The sequence below is a fragment of the Homalodisca vitripennis genome, chromosome 7 (genome assembly GCF_021130785.1).
Source record: "Homalodisca vitripennis isolate AUS2020 chromosome 7, UT_GWSS_2.1, whole genome shotgun sequence".
Classification (NCBI taxonomy): Eukaryota; Metazoa; Arthropoda; class Insecta; order Hemiptera; family Cicadellidae; genus Homalodisca; species Homalodisca vitripennis.
The window spans coordinates 16,661,582-16,681,468 of record NC_060213.1 but is presented as its reverse complement, the minus strand read 5'-3'; the positions used below and the strand labels follow the sequence as shown (position 1 = coordinate 16,681,468).

General features: G+C 33.8%; 1 protein-coding gene across 1 annotated transcript in view; it reads right to left on the bottom strand.

The window, feature by feature from the left end:
* The window catches only part of LOC124366929 (small conductance calcium-activated potassium channel protein-like), a 435,022-nt gene that overhangs the window by 109,680 nt on the left and 305,455 nt on the right, over positions 1 to 19,887 (bottom strand). The gene's annotated exons all lie outside the window — the stretch shown is intronic.

Sequence of the window (19,887 nt, the reverse complement as noted above, 5' to 3'; positions counted from 1 at the left end):
TAATAAAGAGTGTATTTTGACAATATATTTAAGGTAAGAGATGAAAAGACTCCGATGTAACAATGGCGGGATGCCCGAGGTCTTGTTAAAGGAACAAGCTGACAATGAATGGACCGGGTTTGTAAAGTTGAGCCCAACTATGGACTGTAAGGTTACGCCGGATTGTCACCACAGAGGCTGCCCTTAGGCGATCCTAACTTATTCATTAGGAACATCCACAAATCGCACTAAACGTTTTGTCCTACTAATCTGTGAATGGTTTCAGTTCATCTTTGAATCTCTGCTAAACATAGATCAGCTCGCAGTCTTCCATCAGTATTTATATGTAATACTTCAAATGTCTAACAGTAATTTATTAATAATGATTAAAATAAATTCCTATACTTGTGATTTTACTGGCTGAGCGTTCGCAAATATTATCACTTAAGGAGCAGGCATAAGTTCAGGAATGTCTGTTCGCACATATCGAAAACCTTTGTTTCTATGTGAGTAACCGAGTACTTTGATGATGCATACCATTCTATATAATTTGGCTTAGCTTCATCATATTTTTACAATTGTCTTATGGATTGCCATGATGGCAACGAGATAATAACAGGACACATAAATAAGTAAATGGACTGAGTATAATCATATGAGATTTTGTCATGCTCTTATACATAGAGTAAATAGAATAGAGTAGAAAATCAAGAGAAAATCCTGTTAAGAGATTTTATTTCAGAGCACTCTTGAGTTTTAGTACCCTCTCTTGCTTATTGATACCTTTATTAATAGAACACATTAATAATAAAATTAGGAACATTCCTTGTGTCAAGATATCTTGGGAAAGTTTCTATCTGTAGACTTTTCATACAAATTCATTTATTGGACGGACTGGACGTTGATATACGACACATTATAAGTAATACCGACCCGTCGCATTTTGTGAAAACCAAAATACAAGGTTACGACAGAAATCATGATACGCATAAAATAAACTAAGATCTAAAAATGTTATGCACTTATTTGTAGAAGGGACTGGAATGTATGCGTTGCTAGGATAGACGAAACAGTATGAAGCAAATTAGAATTTCACTTTGATAAAACGGGAGCATTTTGCTTTCACACTAGCAATATTTTGTCAAGCAATACGGATAAACCGCGCTCCATTTTGAAATTTGTTTAAAATTAACAACACGAAAAGCTAAATTTGATTCTTCAACATGTATTGAAAAGATTAATAGTATCCAAAAACAGCATATACAAAGGAGTGGTATAGTATGAGGTAGTGTATGGTAGGTATGTAATAACTGTATATAAAGGATGTACGCGAAACGTAGCTGTGAAAAACGGTGAATGGGTTAATTAAAGTACCGTGATGTTCTGAATTGGTGTAATTCACTGCACTGACAATGAGGGGTATATCGGTCACCACGCAACAAAATGATGAAGCGAAGCCCTGTTCGTCTACCACAAACTCTGTTTGCATTTTAACATACACATTTTACATTGATTTTACATTTATTTTACACTGACGGAATGTGCGAGTAAAATGTCCGAGATCACAGTGTGTTATAAGTTTGTGCGCAACTGTTAGCAACCATTCTACGCGGTATCACGATCTTTGATGTGACTAACATTATTATTTAATTTGTTACAGGTTATATACTGTGTTAGGAGATTTTATTTAAAACCTAGCCTTTACCTGTGGTTTCCCACGTAATTTTTAAAATCAGGCTTACATTATGTACATATTATTTCAGTGAACATATGCTTTCAGAATATCAAGAGTCAAGAATATCAGAGTTTAACCTGAGTGTTATATCATGTTTTGGGCGTATATGGACATTTCAAAATAAATATATTTCCAACACCAAAGTTGAAATTGTTTTTTTACCCCTATCAAAAATACATAGGTCTCGAAAACCTACTTCGGTCAAAAAACAGTTTACTTCAATTCTTGTCATGTACTTCTCCTGGTTAAGATGTCTCCAGTACCATAGTAGAGTTTGCTTCGTTGTCCCAAAGATGAAACAATTTTTTTATACCTAAATATGAGACGCCTACTTTTTTTCTACTTTCGACCATATAAAATATAAAAATCACTTACACAGTGCCACAGTGTAGTTTGCCTTATTTTCTCAATCAAGAAACTATATGCTATGTACCTCTGGGATATCTAGTAATTCGATAAAAAAGCGAATAATTCCGGTTCTTGTAACCTGCTTCCGATAAAAAGTTTTTCCAGTGCATTAGTTGAGTTTACATTGCTCCGATGAAGAAAATATACATACATACGTAGGACTGAGAATAATCTTTAAAATCCTTACGGACTAGGGGGAAGTCTTACCCAGTTCCGTTTTACTTCTGATGTAATGAGGAAATACTTATTAAATTCATGTAACTTTCCAAAATAATCATTGATACAGTTTCGCTTTGTGAAGTATTGTAGTTTTTGGACTGTAGTCTGAGAAAGAATGGATCGTCGAGATATTTTCATTTGAATTTCTCTGTTTTTCCATAAAACATTGTTAAAATATCATATCACAATATAAAGGAAGACCACAGTTACGACTACAGTATGTGAAAAATTCACAAGTACATTCGTTAATGCTTTATGATATAACAATGTTTGAACCCTATTTAAAATGCATAAGATGTTTTTAATTCTGTACTGGTGCAATCCCGAGTGAAAGCTATATATTAACTTTGTATTTGCTATCTGCATTATATACTACTGACCAAGCCCTGTACAATTAATATTTTATAAAATTTTAAAAGTAAACACATGTTCCAGCTTATCGATAATCTTCTGCTGAGTGTCAACAGATCTTTAGTGTCAGTCAGTTAAGAATACTGCAATTTTTCAGAATTCTAAAATATCCCAGATAATTGTTCTGATCAATATCTTCTTAAAAAATTTAACCGGATTTCAGAGAACATTTTAAATAAATTAATTAGCCGAATGTATTAAGCCATACTCGAGATTAACTCTACGTTGCAAAACTTGAACAGCGCGTTTCGAGGATTCCAATCTACTCTCTTTCTGAGTCTTTAATGCTCAAAAGTTAGATTTCGATGTTAATAACATATAAAATGCTAAATGTCCTGAATCGCATTATCCATTACATTAACATTGTCAATAATAAACTTTGAAGATATAATTTGAATATTGCTATACATGGCTATAGATATTATACGTCTCACAAATAACGGTGACGTGGGCGTCCACTCTTATAGATTAAAAGTTTTCCATTAAAAGACACCATTAAAAATTTTCACGGACACGATCTTGAAACTTACAATGTAATTCAAAACTTATCTGTTAGTATATCAGAGAATTCTTAAGCGTATTTCCATATTGCCATATTAAGTTAAATTGCCGATGAACCTTTCCTTTCATACAATTGGCAATACCATTTTGAAACTCAAAAAGGTTAGCAAAAGTTGGATGGTTAAACAATTGATATAAATCAGCAGGAGCTTGTAAAGAACGGTAAGATTTAGGTCTTTATTATGAAGCGCTTGTGATAAAACCTATGTACAAATATGCAAAGACGAAATTTTTAAAATTATGTCTTATAGAATTAGGATTATTTTGACCCAATGTATCCAACATTTTTCAACCGGAGATTGGTTTTTTTTGGTCTGTGGGTCATGGTCGGTTTTGAAATGTAAATATTTCTTGTCTGGAATCTGTCATAGGTAATTGCAATTGTTGGCTGGCTTATTGCAATAGGTAATACAGTTATTTCAGTAGGTAATCGAGTGATTTCAATAGGTAATAGGGTGATTGCAGTAAGTAATCAGATGATTGCACTAGGATACAGGGTGATTGAAGTAGGTAATGGGATGAGTGCAATAGGTGGTAGGGTGATTGCAATAGGTGATAGGGTGATTTCAATAGGCAGATTCAATTACAGTGGTCTGTGGGTCATGGTCGGTTTGGAAATGTAAATATTTCTTGTCTGGAATCTGTCATATGTAATTACAATTGTTGGCTGGCTTATTGCAATAGGTAATAAAGTTATTTCAGTAGGTAATCGAGTGATTTCAATATGTAATAGGGTGATTGCAGTAGGCGATAGGGTAATTAAAATAGTAGTAGGGTGATTGAAGCATGTGATAGGGTGATTTCAATAGGCAGATTCAATTACAGTGGTCATGGTCGGTTTGGAAATGTAAATATTTCTTGTCTGGAATCTGTCATATGTAATTGCAATTGTTGGCTGGCTTATTGCAATAGGTAATAAAGTTATTTCAGTAGGTAATCGAGTGATTTCAATATGTAATAGGGTGATTGCAGTAGGCGATAGGGTAATTAAAATAGTAGTAGGGTGATTGAAACATGTGATAGGGTGATTTCAATAGGCAGATTCAATTACAGTGGTCTGTGGGTCATGGTCGGTTTGGAAATGTAAATATTTCTTGTCTGGAATCTGTCATATGTAATTACAATTGTTGGTTGGCTTATTGCAATAGGTAATAAAGTTATTTCAGTAGGAAATCGAGTGATTTCAATAGGTAATAGGGTGATTGCAGTAGGCGATAGGGTAATTAAAATAGTAGTAGGGTGATTGCAACATGTGATAGGGTGATTTAAATAGGCAGATTCAATTACAGTTTTGTTTAAAAAGACAATCTCACATAAGCTATGGTTTCCTCTATATGATTGATTGCATGCGTGATATGCCACCTGGCATGACTACCGGGCACTCTGTCTCTCGTTCCATTATATTAATCGAACCTGTGCCGACGCGTCGATTAAGTCCTCGATAAGACCGGGTAATGCACAGGTAACAAAATTATGTCCTCGCAACATGTGTCCAATCTGAGTGAATTACGTGCGCGCGTGCATGCTTCACCTTAATGTACGTGACCTGGTTACTCGTAATGGAGATGGAAGTTCGTTTGTCCGGCACGTCCAGCTTTAGGTACAAGTGTTAGCCAGTACAGACTCATTGTTGCATTAGGTTTGATTTCATGAAAATCAGCTATTGTGGTATTACTTGATAGACCTATGCTATAACATGAGAGAACATCATGGTTTCCACGCGTGTCAATTAGTCTATTATTTTAGTCCCAGACAAACGGGGTAGATCATTCAAAATTTTAAATTAACAGACTAATCCCTTTTTTACTTGAATAAGATGATATGGCGAGTACTTACTTGTGTTATTTTTTAATGTGTTTAGTTTAACGAGTATATCGGATATATTCAATAATTATAAAAAGTTAAGCTTAAAATACCGTATTATAAGCTTAACTCCTTGACTATCCATTACTGCAGTATTTGATATTTGTATTATTTAACTCTTATCACTGGAAAAGGAAGTGGGGAAACCATTCTCTGTACTTAATTCTAAAGGACCTCTCCGCTACTTCCAGACAGAATATTCAGATATATGAGTAAGGTTTCTTGTAAAGGTCACTTCATTTCAAGATCCCATGAGCAAGGATGATGAGTAAAATCTCGGTCATGTCACCTTGGAAGAATGGAAGATTAGCTAGTTATGTTCTAGCCCTATCCAGTCAAAGCGAGCAAGGCAGTCTGGGAAACAATATTCCCACGTTCTTAGGCTTTTAAATACCTTTAAAAGTTAGGGAGGCCCACCCACTGCAATATTCATCTTCTACAGTTAACTAGACATGTCGATCAATAAATGTTAACCCAATATCTCGACATTTGGTGTTAGCGGTATCTTGCTCATTGGTATCCATTGCTTTGCACAGATTTAAGTGATAAATTGGTAACTGATGTACTCAATATAGATACTGCTGGCAGGAGAACACTACTGGAGAGTAAATACACTTAATGAAGTGTTATAATATAAATAGGAAAACCTGTGATTAATCTATAACCACCCGCATAGGAAAACGTTAAATTTTAATTAATTTTTACGGTGAATATTGAACCAGTAGCGTATCAGACTTGCTACACTGACTTATAGATAATAACAACTTTGAATTACTATGCTGACTGAATATTATGTCTGTTGGAATTGTCTCTTACATTATATAGATGTACAGTCAAGATATAGACAGTTGGTAAGGAATGGTACACACGTCAACAACATCTATTCAAATTTTCCAGATACAAGGATTTTCTGGAATAAAGTACAAGGTGACAAGTCTGTAACAGATGGTTTCTTCTTAAAACCATTTTAAATATTCAAGTTACACAAGTACGAAAGTTACTGATTTTCGAGATGTTACACATTCCGTTACATTACCTTATATTAATAGGGCATAACCCTTTTCAATATTAGTGTTTATCGTATAAGGTTTCTCAATTCAAAAAACAAATTAACGTAATGTTATGACGTTAGGGGTTGAAATAGTATTTTATATACAAATAAATGCGTACTGTACATTTGCTATTTTTATATACTATATAATTTTGATTATGTAACAGTCAACGAGAAGATTGTTTATGAAATGTTAAAACCTGTTGCAGCTTAAAACGTTGTGATTGCACACTATCTAACAGCAAACGAGGGTAACAAAGATTACAAACAGATTACACTCTGATAGTGGTAAACGTTATTCAATATTGACTTAATCAAAGTTTATCACTAGAGAGGCTAGTAAATTTCTTTTCCACTGTGTCTATATTTAAAAGCAAGATATCTCTAGAAGAAACTAACATATAGACTTGAGTATGAGGCTTCAATTCTGTGTAGGCAACTCGAGTTTGATGATGGTGCATGTCACTCCGTGGCATTCGGCTGAGTGTTTCAAGAACATTTCTACATTTTATATTTTTTACCATGGTGGGATAAGAAATGTTCGGAATAAAGAAATTTGTAATGAAACTTAATTACAATCATATGACATTTTAACACGTGTGTAGCAATAGTCTGGAGACCGTAGTGAAAGGTTAGGTGACACGTGGTGTTGCATACTTATATCGTGTTTATTTACATCATCAAAATGAGCTCTCCAATAGAGTATAACAATAAAAAAACATTATCATGGTAGCGCTCTCTAAAAATGAACGCACACTTTTCTTCCACACAACTTTTATACAGATGAACAATATATACTCTTTTAAAGTGAAAGACTAAACGAATTAAATAGGCACCCTTGCCTCCGTCAAACCAAAAATAACCTAAGAGGTGTTATAACTACTCAAGTTGAATGTACCAGTGGCCTAAAACCTATAACGGACGTACTGATCGTTCATATAGGGAACGTTCATATAGAACACCGATCCGTCCCAAATTGTAAAAAGCAAAAATCTAAATTTGACGACTAATTATTATTTCATCAAATTTATTTTTAAATTTTATGATTAATTATTTTTAATGTAATCTGAACAGTGGGCAAAACCAATGAAGTTTTAATAATTTATTAAACTCTGCCTCTTGCTTTCTATAACCTCAAATCTTGGTTAAGAAGGAAACGAATTACACGCACCCTAAATTCGAAAACCATCAGAAAATTTAAATATTTTTGAACATTGTGTCCTATAAACATACCGCAGTAATAAAGAGCGTATTTTGGCGATATATTTAAGGTAAGAGATGAAATGACTCCGATGTAACAATGGCGGGATGCCCGAGGTCTTGTTAAAGGAACAAGCTGACAATGAATGGACCGGGTTTGTAAAGTTGAGCCCAACTATGGACTGTAAGGTTACGCCGGATTGTCACCACAGAGGCTGCCCTTAGGCGATCCTAACTTATTCATTAGGAACATCCACAAATCGCACTAAACGTTTTGTCCTACTAATCTGTGAATGGTTTCAGTTCATCTCTCAATTTCAGCTAGAGATAGCTCAGCTTTCAGTCTTTCATCAGAATTTTTATGTAATACTTCAATTATCTAATAGTAATTTATTAATAATGATGTAAATGCATTTCTATACTTATGATTTTAATGGGTGAGCGTTAGCAAATCTTATCACTGAAAGAGCAGGCAAAAGTTCAGGACTATGTGTTAGCACTATAGTCAGAAACCCTTTATTTCTATGTGAGTAACACTTACTCCTAGGATGATCCATATCATTCTATATAATTTTGGCTTAACTTCATCATATTTTTACATTGGTCTTATAGATTGCCATGATAGCAGCGAGATAATAATAGTTCTCAGATAAACAAATATCAGTTCGCAGTCTTTCATTAGTATTTCTATGTAACACTTCAAAATTATTTTTTTTTTTCAAATAATAATGCTTTTTACAAAAAAAGAAAAAATCGTTAAAAACATCACGTATTGTTAACCAACTGTTATTTATGCAACTTTTCAAGATGTCGAATGAGCAAAGTTCGGTAAATGAATGGATATATCTCAGTTACGCATGATAGACAAAATCAAAAATCTAGTTTTTGAATACTCACTTTATTTTAAACAATATCAGTATTTACGATTTTCTTCGTACTTCGTAATGGTACGAGGTAACAGTCTTACAAAACATTTAGAAGTATTCAATAGCATTGAATCGATATAAATAAATACGTTTACATACATAACTTATATTAAAAAAGATGGTGTAGTTTCTAGTAGTGCACGGAACAATATCCTACAGTGTTGCTACATAGTTGGCTACAACCTGTATATTATAGAAATATAATATAGTACTAAAACTTGGCTGCACACTAAACTGTGCTATGCGAAACGTGTTCGAGAAATTAATTTTGTAGACACCACACTCAAGTGAAGCATGTATTCTGTAAGGTTGTCTTCCTCTTACCAAATCAATAATAATAACCCTCTTAATTTTGAAAAATAATCATTACAAAACTGTTTAAGCTCTAAGTAGTTTAAACATATGAACACTAACGGATTTCGAGTTGTTTCTTCTCTCCAAAGACTAAAATGTAAAATCTACATTAGAAGCTGTATTAAACGCCCACGGTTCCACCGACCGTAGTTTTAACAGACTACTCATATCGACAGAGTCACTCCGGTTAATTTTGTAATAAGAATTCACTTTAAACGGTTGTGATTGTCAGGAAGTTGACCGAGGCACTAATTTACATGCTCTCCATAGCTCGCTCAGTCATATTCCAGTATTTTATTTATCTGTACTAGCTACCAGCTTAGACAGAGCTACAGAGAGCGTCTTCTGAAGGAATATTTCACAAAAAGTTGATAAATTACAAAACACAATTACAGTTTATTTTGTATTTATTAGATATGTTTGAATTCTTATGTTTTTATTATAACTACTCAAGTGCAGAAAAAGTTATAACATCTTTTTTATCACTCCATGAGAAATATTGGCGTTTAAACTAGGAAATCCAAGCAGTTTTGAAATCAAGTCCAAAAAAGACGACTGAAGTTAAAAATGTGAAAGTTCTATGAGGAAGCGAAATGTGTTTTATTCATTACACAAACTTGAAATAATTATATTTTTATGACAATTTTTCGAAACTAAAATAACATTTTATACATTTTAATTGAAACATGTCATACCATATACTTGTCACCTTGTGCTTTATTCAAAAAAAGAATGGTATCTGGAACATTTTGAATAAATGCTATTGACGTGTGTTAGCTGAACATCTGTTTAACATTCCTGACCAATTGTTGATATCTAGACTTTATTTATATAGTGTATGAGACAATTCCAACAGACAACCTGAATTCAGGTAGCATAGCGAATCAAAGTTGGTATTATCTATAAGTCATTGTAACAAGATTGATACGCTAGTGGTTCATTATCCACCGTAAACAGTAAATCAATTAACAGTAAATCAATTAAAAGTTAAATTTTCCTATACGGGTGTTTATAAATTAATCAATGTTTCGAAGTTCTGTAAACATTCATTTTGCAACTCGCGATTTCTACAACCATTCTGAAGGAAATTCCACGTATTATCGTACAAAGAATTTGGACTGCTTCCTTTAAAATATCCAACCGGCATAGTAAAAAAAAAAAACAGTTTAGATTATAACAATTCTGAAAAGTGTATTTCCTCCCCAGAAGGGTTCTCCTGCCAGTAGATCCTATATTGGGTACTGCAGTAAGTATCATACGTATGTATCACATAGCGAACATGAAGTTTAGAGATATTGGGTTAACAAGTATTGATCGATATGTATACTTAACTGTGGATTAGTGGGTGGGCCTCCCTAAATTTTAAAGAGATTTGAAATTCTAAGAACGTGGGAATTTTGTCTCCCAGTCTTTCTTGCTCGCTTTGACTGGAAAAGGCTGGAACAGAACTAGCTAACCTTCCGTTCTTCCAAGGTGACATGACTGAGATGGTACTCGTTATCCCTGCTCATTGGATCTTAAAATAAAGCGAACCTTACAAGAAACCTTACTCACATAATATTTTGTAATTCTGGAAGCAGCGTAAAGGTATTTTCTGAACTAAGGGGTCCCCTATCTACTTGTCCAGTGATAATAGAGTTTATACAGGAGTAATATAAAATACTGCAGAAATGGATAATCGAGGAGTTAAGCTTACAATATGGTATTTTTATTGTTTGTAATTATTTTGAATACAAAATATATACTCGTTAAATTAAAATCATTAAAATATATAACAGATATACACGCCATATGAGCGTATTTAAAGATAAAGGGATTAGTCTCTTTATTAAAAATTTTGAAAGATCCATCTGGTTTGTCTGGGAATAAAATAATAGTTGGTACACAGGCAAACCATGACATCCTGATTGAGAGCATAGGTATATCAAGTAATACCACAAAAGCTGATTTTCATGAAATAAAAATGTAATTCAACAATGAGTCTGTACTGGCTAACACTTGTATCTAAAGCTGGACGTGCCGGACAAACGAACTTCCATCTCCATTACGAGTAACCAGGTCACGTACATTAAGGTGAAGCATGCACGCGCGCACGTAATTCACTCAGATTGGACACATGTTGCGAGGACATAATTTTGTTACCTGTGCATTACCCGGTCTTATCGAGGACTTAATCGACGCGTCGGCACAGGTTCGATTAATATAATGGAGTGAGAGACAGAGTGCCCGGTGGTCATGCCAGGTGGTATATCACGCATGCAATCAATCATATAGAGGAAACCATAGCTTATGTGAGATTGTCTTTTTAAACAAAACTGTAATTGAATCTACCTATTTAAATCACCCTATCACATGTTTCAATCACCCTACTACTATTTCAATTACCCTACCACCTACTGCAATCACCCTATTACCTATTGAAATCACTCGATTTCCTACTGAAATAACTTTATTACCTATTGCAATAAGCCAGCCAACAATTTCCATTACATATGACAGATTCAAGACAAGAAATATTTACATTTCCAAACCGACCATGACCCACAGACCACTGTAATTGAATCTGCCTATTGAAATCACCCTACCACCTATTGCACTCATCCCATTACCTGCTTCAATCACCCTGTATCCTTGTGCAATCATCTGATTACTTACTGCAATCACCATATTACCTATTTAAATCACAGGATTAATTACTGCAACCACAATATGACCTATTAAAATCACCCGATTACTTACTGCAACCACCTTATCACCTATTGCAATCACCCGATTACCTACTGCTATCACCATATTACCTATTAAAATCACCAGATTACCTACTGCTATCACCATATCACCTATTGCAATCACCGGAATTTATTACTGCAATCACCCTATCACCTATTGAAATCACCCGATTTCCTACTGGAATCACCATATCACCTATTGCAATTATCTTAATTTTTATCTGAATTAAACGAAACTTAATATGATAAAATGACCTAATGATAAGAATTGATTAGTATGCACAATTATACATTTTATTAATATAGATTGCGATTCATTTACAGAGGAATTATTTTGCAATTCAAACAATTTGAAATCATCTTCTCGTATAACGTGGACCTTATAGTAGGATTTATGGCGCTCATCACCTTTCTTTGTGAGACGTGCAATATGTGTAGCAATGTATGGCAATATACAAACTACATCTTTAAAGTGTATTATTGATGATTGTTGATTTGATGGATAATACGATTCAGGAAATTTACCATTGTTATATGTTACAAAACGAACTCTAACTTTGAAACATTAACTACTCAAAAAGAAGGTAGATTGAATTCCTTGAAACGCACTGTTCTAGTTTTGTGAAATAGAGGTAATTTCGAAAATTGCTTCCATAAAAAAATTCGCCTAATCATTTTTATAAAATATTTTTTGAAATCAGAGGAAGTTTTATAAGAGGAAAAAGATTAGAAAAGTAATCTGGAATATTTAGGAAATCTGAAAGAATGTAGTACTTTTTCACTGACACTACATCTATTGATAATTTTAGCTGAAGATTATCAGTAAGGTGAATATCTTTTTAAATATAAATTTTTATAAAATATTAATTGTACAATGCTTGATCAGTAGTCTAATGCAGATAGCAAGGTCAAAGTTAATATCCAACTTTTATTCCAGATTGCACCAGTAACGAATTAAAAACATCTAATGCATTGTAAACATTATTTAAATACTATTACATAATAAATCTTAATGAACATAGTTGTGAATTTTTCAAATTCGGTACTCCTAATTGTGGCTTCTTTGACATTGAGTAATGGCGTTTTAACAGTGGCTTATGGAAAAACAGAATAATGAACATTAACATACCTTAACGATCCATTCTTTCTCAGACTACAGTCCGAAAAACAACAAGACTTTACAATGCGAAACCTTAATGATTATTTTGGAAAGTTACATAAACTTAATAAGAAATTACCTCCTTATATAAGAAGTAGAAAGGAAGTAGGCTAATATTTCCCCCTACTCCGTAATAGTATTATGTATGCCCTACGTATTTATGTATGTTTTCTTCATAGATACAAGGAAATCTCAACTAAGGGATTGGAAAAACCCTCGATTGAGAGCAGATTACAAGAGGCAAAAGTATTCGATTTTCGATCGAATTAGATTTGGAATATAGTTTATTGATTGGGAGAATCCGGCAAGCTCAACTTTGGCACCGTAAGTGACTTTTATATGGTCGTAAGTAGAAACCTTTTAACCGAAGTAAAAACTGTTTCATCATCGGGATAAGGAGGCAAACTCCTACTATGGTACTGGAGATACCGGAAGTACATGTCAAGAATTGAAGTAAACTGTTTTTGACCGAAGTAGGTTTCCGAGACCTATGTATTTGTGTTATTGATAGAGCAAAAACAAATTCAACTGTGGTGTTGTAAATATATTTAAATACAACCAGACACGCCCATATACGTGCAAAATATGATATACCAGTCAGGTTAAACTCTGATACACTTGAGTCTTAAGCATGAACACTGAAATAATATGTAACTAATGTAAGCTTACTTATGTTTAAAAAGATTCCAAAAGATGGACTCCATCATATTACATTTACTAAGTATTATAAGGACTTCAATTTTTAAAATTATGTTTGAAACCACAGGTAAAGGCCAGGTAAAGTTCCTTACAAAGTATATCTCCTGTATCAAATTAAATAATCATTTGCGTCACACCAAATGTTAAGATACCGCGTAGAATGGTTGATAACAGTTGCGCTGAAAATTATAACACACTGTGATCTCGAACATTTTACTCGCACATTCCGTCAGTGTAAAATCAATGTAAAATGTGTATGTTAAAATGCAAACAGAGTTTGTGGCGGACGAACAGGGCTTCGCTTCATCATTTTGTTGCGTGGTGACCGATATACCCCTCATTGTCAGTGCAGTGAATTGCATCAATTCAGAACATCACGGTACTTTAATTAACCCATTCACAGTGTTTCACAGCTGCGTTTCGTGTGCATCCTTTATATACAGTTATTACATACCTGTATACACTGTTACCCCATACTATACCACACCTTTGTATATGCTGTTTCTGGATACTATTATTTATTTCAGTGTATGTTTCAAAATCAATTTAGCTTTTCGTGTTGATGAATTTATAAATATTCTAAAATAGACGGCGCTTTATCCATATTTATCGGCAAAATATTGCAAGTGTGAAAAAAATGCTACTTTGCTTCATACTATTGTTTCGTCTACCCTAACAACGTACACAAACCAGTCCCTTCTGCGCATAACGTAGCAATGGGGGGGGGGGATGGTGGAATCAGACGCTGCACTAAGAGGAAGGTGAACTAAACATTCACGTTGAATAAACCCTTAAAACCATAGCGAAGTTATGTGTATAAAACTTTCCACTGTACGACATCGTGTTAGAAGTATCGTAGTGCACTCAACTGTATACGTGATGATACCATGTGAATATCTCTTCACCAAGATTACACTATATATTTATATTTTGTAGTCTAGGTTAATTGGAGGATCTCTTTAGACGAAGATGACTCCAGATTCCATGGGTCAAGTATGTGACAGCGTTGGATTCCAGTATTTGGGCTAAGAGGAAAGTGAACTGAAGCTGAACTCAACATTCATGATTTTACCGGGTTATAGATATTGAATGTAATTATAATTTTTGGACATTGATCTTTGGGTTGATTCTCAAATTAATCTATTTAGTGAAATAATTGAGACCTAAACAGTGTAGATAGGTATGTATTGAGACACTACTGTCCCACATGCTGGTTTCGGCTCCGACGAGGGATATTTTTCCAATATTAATAATTAAAATTTTGTTGATACGTACACTGAATGAAATAAAACATCTCCTTCTTTAAAAAAGATCATTTATTTATGTTTTATGTAATAAATAGGTAAAAGACAAGATACTGCAACTTACAATACATTTCAGTAGCATGGCGTATATACTATTCGGCAAATGGAAATACATTTACAACAACTGTGCTTTTCTTGTAGAAATAATTATACAATTCGTAATCACTTAGATCATAACACATTTTAAAGATTGTTTATAATCTTTAAAACATAGAAGCTTTTAAGAACAGTACATAAAACTTTCATGAAGTAACATAATACTCAAATAGAAATCCTAGAAACCAAAGTAATTTTGTGGTTATAAACATGGAGTAATATATTTCGTTATTTACGACATCTGCAATATGTATACTCGTCCTAATAGGGCCTTTCATTGCATGATAGAATGATAGACCTAACTGCTGATGTTGTATGTTAAATATTTAAAACAGTATTCTGATATTAAGCCTGACATAAATTAATTAATTGTTATTCACCTAAAAACGCATAAATTAGTGCATAATAAGTAAATTTGGTTCATCCATACAACATTGTATTCAATTTAAAAACTAATTTTATTTTACAGGGCAGAAAATCGGGTTGGTTTCTTATGGTCCAATTATGGCGTGTAGCATTTAAACATTTATAAGGGTAAAATTAATTACTTAGGTAGGTCTCCAATCAACCGTTAGGGCGTATCTTTAAATTAAAATTTTCAGAATTGTAAATCTTTTATAATTTTAGCACGATTTTTATTACGTTGTTATCAATTGATAGTCTCGTATTCGATATACGAATATTACGTATCGATGATGATATTAATCGATATACAAATCCGGGTCCGATTATTTTACTCGACCTGCCGTAAGGGACTTTGGTGCCGGCTGTGAATCCAACACAGATAATTAGTTGATGACTAAACAATTTGGTTTTTCACAGCGAGAATATACTAGGATCGACCGATTAACGGTATTCCTTGAGTTTCGCCAGAAAATATCACGTAAGCATAAGCAGTTGTCGCGAAACGTATTAACTTAATAAGTAGTTGAATTGTTTCTACCCCAAAATAAACCAAATATTGCTCCTTTACAACCATTTACGTATCGACATTCCAATGATTTTTTTACAATTTAATATTAAGAATTTTAATGTATCGTCAATTTAATATTTTAAGATAACGGCAAAAGATAACATTTACTTTTGTTCAAACTACACCAAAAGGAATTTTGTCCATCGAGAACTGAAACAATTCCAACTAAAATTAGATATAAACCCGATCATTCAGAAACAAATAAGACAAAACGCCACGTTCGATTCATGAATTGTCTGATGAATAAGTTAGGATCGGCTTAGGGTCACTTTATGCGGCACTAATCGGCGGATCCTTGCAGTCTAGAGTCGAGCACAACTTTACAAATCCGGTCCATCCATTGTTAGCTTGTTTCTTTAACAAGACCTCAGGCGTCTCGCCATAGTTTCCTTTAGAGCCTTTCTATCCTTCAGCTTCAATAGCCAGTAAGGATATACTATTTTATTTTTACACCTTCTAAGGATGGCTGCAAATAACTTAAAACGTTATTGTTAATTGTTACTTTACACTCAAATCTCGGCTTAGAATGCATAGCTCACACTATTGATTATGTAACAGTCTAGCAGATATGTCATCCAAGAGTAAAATCTGTTACAATTTAAAACGTCGTGATTGCATGCTATCTAGCGACAAACGATAGAATCAGTGATTATTAATATATTAGAGAAAAGTATTAACAATTTATAAAGACTAAAATCTGACAATAAAAACCTTAAAACACATATAAATCTAATTCATAAAAATAAGGTCACTACTAGCGGATTTAAGTGGTTCGAAACTCCAAGTAAAAGAATTAGCGTAGAAGCACTACCTGAAAATCGCTGCTGAAAACTTCTACTGTATGGATATAAATCTCATTGAACATATGTTGAAGGACAAAGTAAATTCTGTTGGAAACGGTGATATAAATTACGTGTTTACATTTAGTAAAAGTAATAAAACGTTATCTCTTTCACCTCCTAGCCTATTTTGACTGTATGTATATTGTTCAAGGCCAATTTAAATCTGTGGAAAATGTCTAACCAAACTTTATGTCTTTTGACTTACATGAATGAGACTGGCTGGATAATACCAATTTCATACAGAATACAAATTACAAAAAATGTTTACAAACGCTCAGCCAATTCCCAGAGAGTGACATGTAATATCATCAAACTCGATACTCCTTGTATGGAAAAGGTTTATATACAACTTTTAAGGTGTACATAATTCGATTTTTCTCATCCGAATTTTTAGTCATATTATTCGAAGATTTCAAAACTCGCACTCGTACAATCCATATAAGCTTATGCAAGTATAAAAGGGATTAGTTTGTTAATTCAAAATTTTGTAAGATCCACCTGGTGTGCCTGGAACTAAAATAATGGACTAATTGGCACGCGTGGAAACCATTATGTTCTGACTGCTAGCATAGCTCTATAAACTAATACTGCAATATCGAATATTAATGGAATCAAATATAATTCAACAATGACTCTTTACTGGATAACACTTGTATCTAAAGCTGGATGTGCCGGACAAACGAACTTCCATCTCCATTACGAGTAACCAGGTCACGTACATTAAGGTGAAGCATGCACGCGCGCACGTAATTCACTCAGATTGGACACATGTTGCGAGGACATAATTTTGTTACCTGTGCATTACCCGGTCTTATCGAGGACTTAATCGACGCGTCGGCACAGGTTCAATTAATATAATGGAACGAGAGACAGCGTGCCTGGTAGTCATGCGATCATATTATTCACCTGGTACTTAATCAATCGCGTGGGGGCCCATAAAATGTATTTTTAAACAGTTGATTTAACTTAGGTGATAACTTTTATAAAATATATTCTGGTGTAAGTTCAGGCCTAGATTCCATAATGTGGATTTTCCATGGCTCTATCAACAGTTTCAAACCTGTGCAACGTATTTCAAAATTCGAATTACGTAGTTTCTAAACAAAGATCCTTATGTTCACTTGACTTTTTCACCATTTGGCATAAATTTGACTGCCGATGATGCTTTCTAGGTCCACAGCTACTAGACCTAGGGCAGAGAAAATGGATTGATTGGAAACATAAGTATTGAACCAGTGGAATAACGAGGAATTTGTTCTGGGGGTGGGGAAGGGTGACTGTGATTAAAGAGAAAACGAATATAGGGATTATGGAATCAATCTGAATAAATCCAAATTTTAATACATTAGATAGATCTAATTTAAGTATTTAACTGCTCTATCTGAATCAAACTGAATTGTTGTTTACGAATATAATTTAATTTATTGGTCTCATCGGGTTTTATACCCCTTATCACTTCCTTGGTTACCATCCTGGATTGATCTCAATATTTGAAAATGGCGATCACAATCACTAACACCCGTCATTGACTTCTTGAAGAAATGTTCGTCAACACAGGATGTACGTACATAGAACGGAGTATAGAAATTTAGAGTTCCTCAAATAAACAATACTATTTTTAAAAAGTCTAGCGCTATCATGATAAGCCAATCCTATGCTCTATAAATCATAAAAATTCTGTAACATTGTTAAAAATATAAGAACTCTGACATGCACAAAATACATGGTAAAATGACAAAATTGGCTCAAAAGCATGAGAAATGTGATTAGTATTTAGCTACGCACATAGTTCAGAAGCCGAAAGTTAGCATTTTACAAACACACAACCTGATTTTAAAAAATAAATTCAGGAATTTCTCCTAAGACATCATTAACTGAAAGCTGCGTTAGTTTTGGTGGCGGTCGAAATGGGAGGTATCGAGGTATAAAAAGAGTTTGACGTTAATATAAAACGTCAAATCTTTCTCAGATTATTTTTATCTTTGCTTCACACACTGAAAACGCTTGACAAACTAGTTAAAGCGACTGAAAGTCTGTATATAGTTCGCTGACGTTGATTCAACACTTATTTAAATGTATGACGGTTGGTTCTAAGTGTATCCAAAAAGACTAGGCTGCGTGCTTATACAGTGACAGTAGACCCTCACATCCTAGACTGTATGAAAACAAGAAATTGAAGTATTTATTTTTGCCCAAGAGGAAATTGCAGTTCATTAATAAAACAAAACTTGCCGGCTGTTAACACTTTTACTTCAAAATCTTCAAAATAATCGATTCTGCGTATTGACGAACACTTTGTTTAATGCTCCAGTTAGAGCCTGCAGTTTGGGTTTGGCGCCTTGTTTTGTGTTAAGTATTGGTAAAATAACCTTATTGACAGGAAACAGCTGAGTCAAGTAAACAGAAGAGGCTTTTGTTTACCCCCCCCCCTCTCACTCGTCCCCCCTCCGCTACCTTGACCTCCCTCCTGTGGTGAACACCTTAAAACGCGTTCCTTTCACTTGTCAAAGCTCGTTTTTACAGCTGGGAAAATATTTTTCACTGCCTTTTACGCCAATGGACTACTTTCAAATAAAGCTGAGATCTGCGAGTTTCATCTCTTCCCTCGTAGATATGTCAGCTGATTTTCCCTCTCCCAAACACTTTCTCTATCTACAAAATTCTTTCCCTACGAAAAACATATATTTTCGTGTTATAAAAAATGTGTGATTCCGTTATTTGTGCTGAAAGTCCTATGATTATACAGCTGATTGTTAACACCAAACTGAATTTTAAAATACATCAAGTTTATTATGGCAGAATAGTTACTGACCATGCAATTTTAGATTATCTTTTAAATGCTTCGTGATATAAAGTATAATTTAATACTCGTCTCGAAATTGTAGTATTGTAAGGCTCGATAGCAGTTTAAAAAATAATGCACTTATAAATACAGTCTCGCCCCACAATATCTGAGGTGACAGAGAAATCTAAAACAGCTCTAACTTCTCCACAAACAATTAACATAATATATATTAAATTTTAAGATATATTTAAATAGTTGACTTTCGAGACTAATAATAGAAAAAACTTTGAGTACCGTCATTCAATCTTGACGTCTAGCGATGGTCGTAGTAGTAGTCGTAGTACTTTTTTATTTGAACTGAATATAAACATGAAAAACTATTTTCAATGAAGCGATTTCACGTCTGCATATGAATATTTGTTTAAATATGTCTATTGATGTATGTGTATGCATTATATAAATTCAAAATAGGAATGAAATTTGTCAATTAAAGTACTCGGTTGGACATGAAACGCACACTTTGAGTTAACAGAGCCATAATAACTCCTCCGGTAAATACAGTGGGAATAATGTTTAATATAACTGCAAGTAAA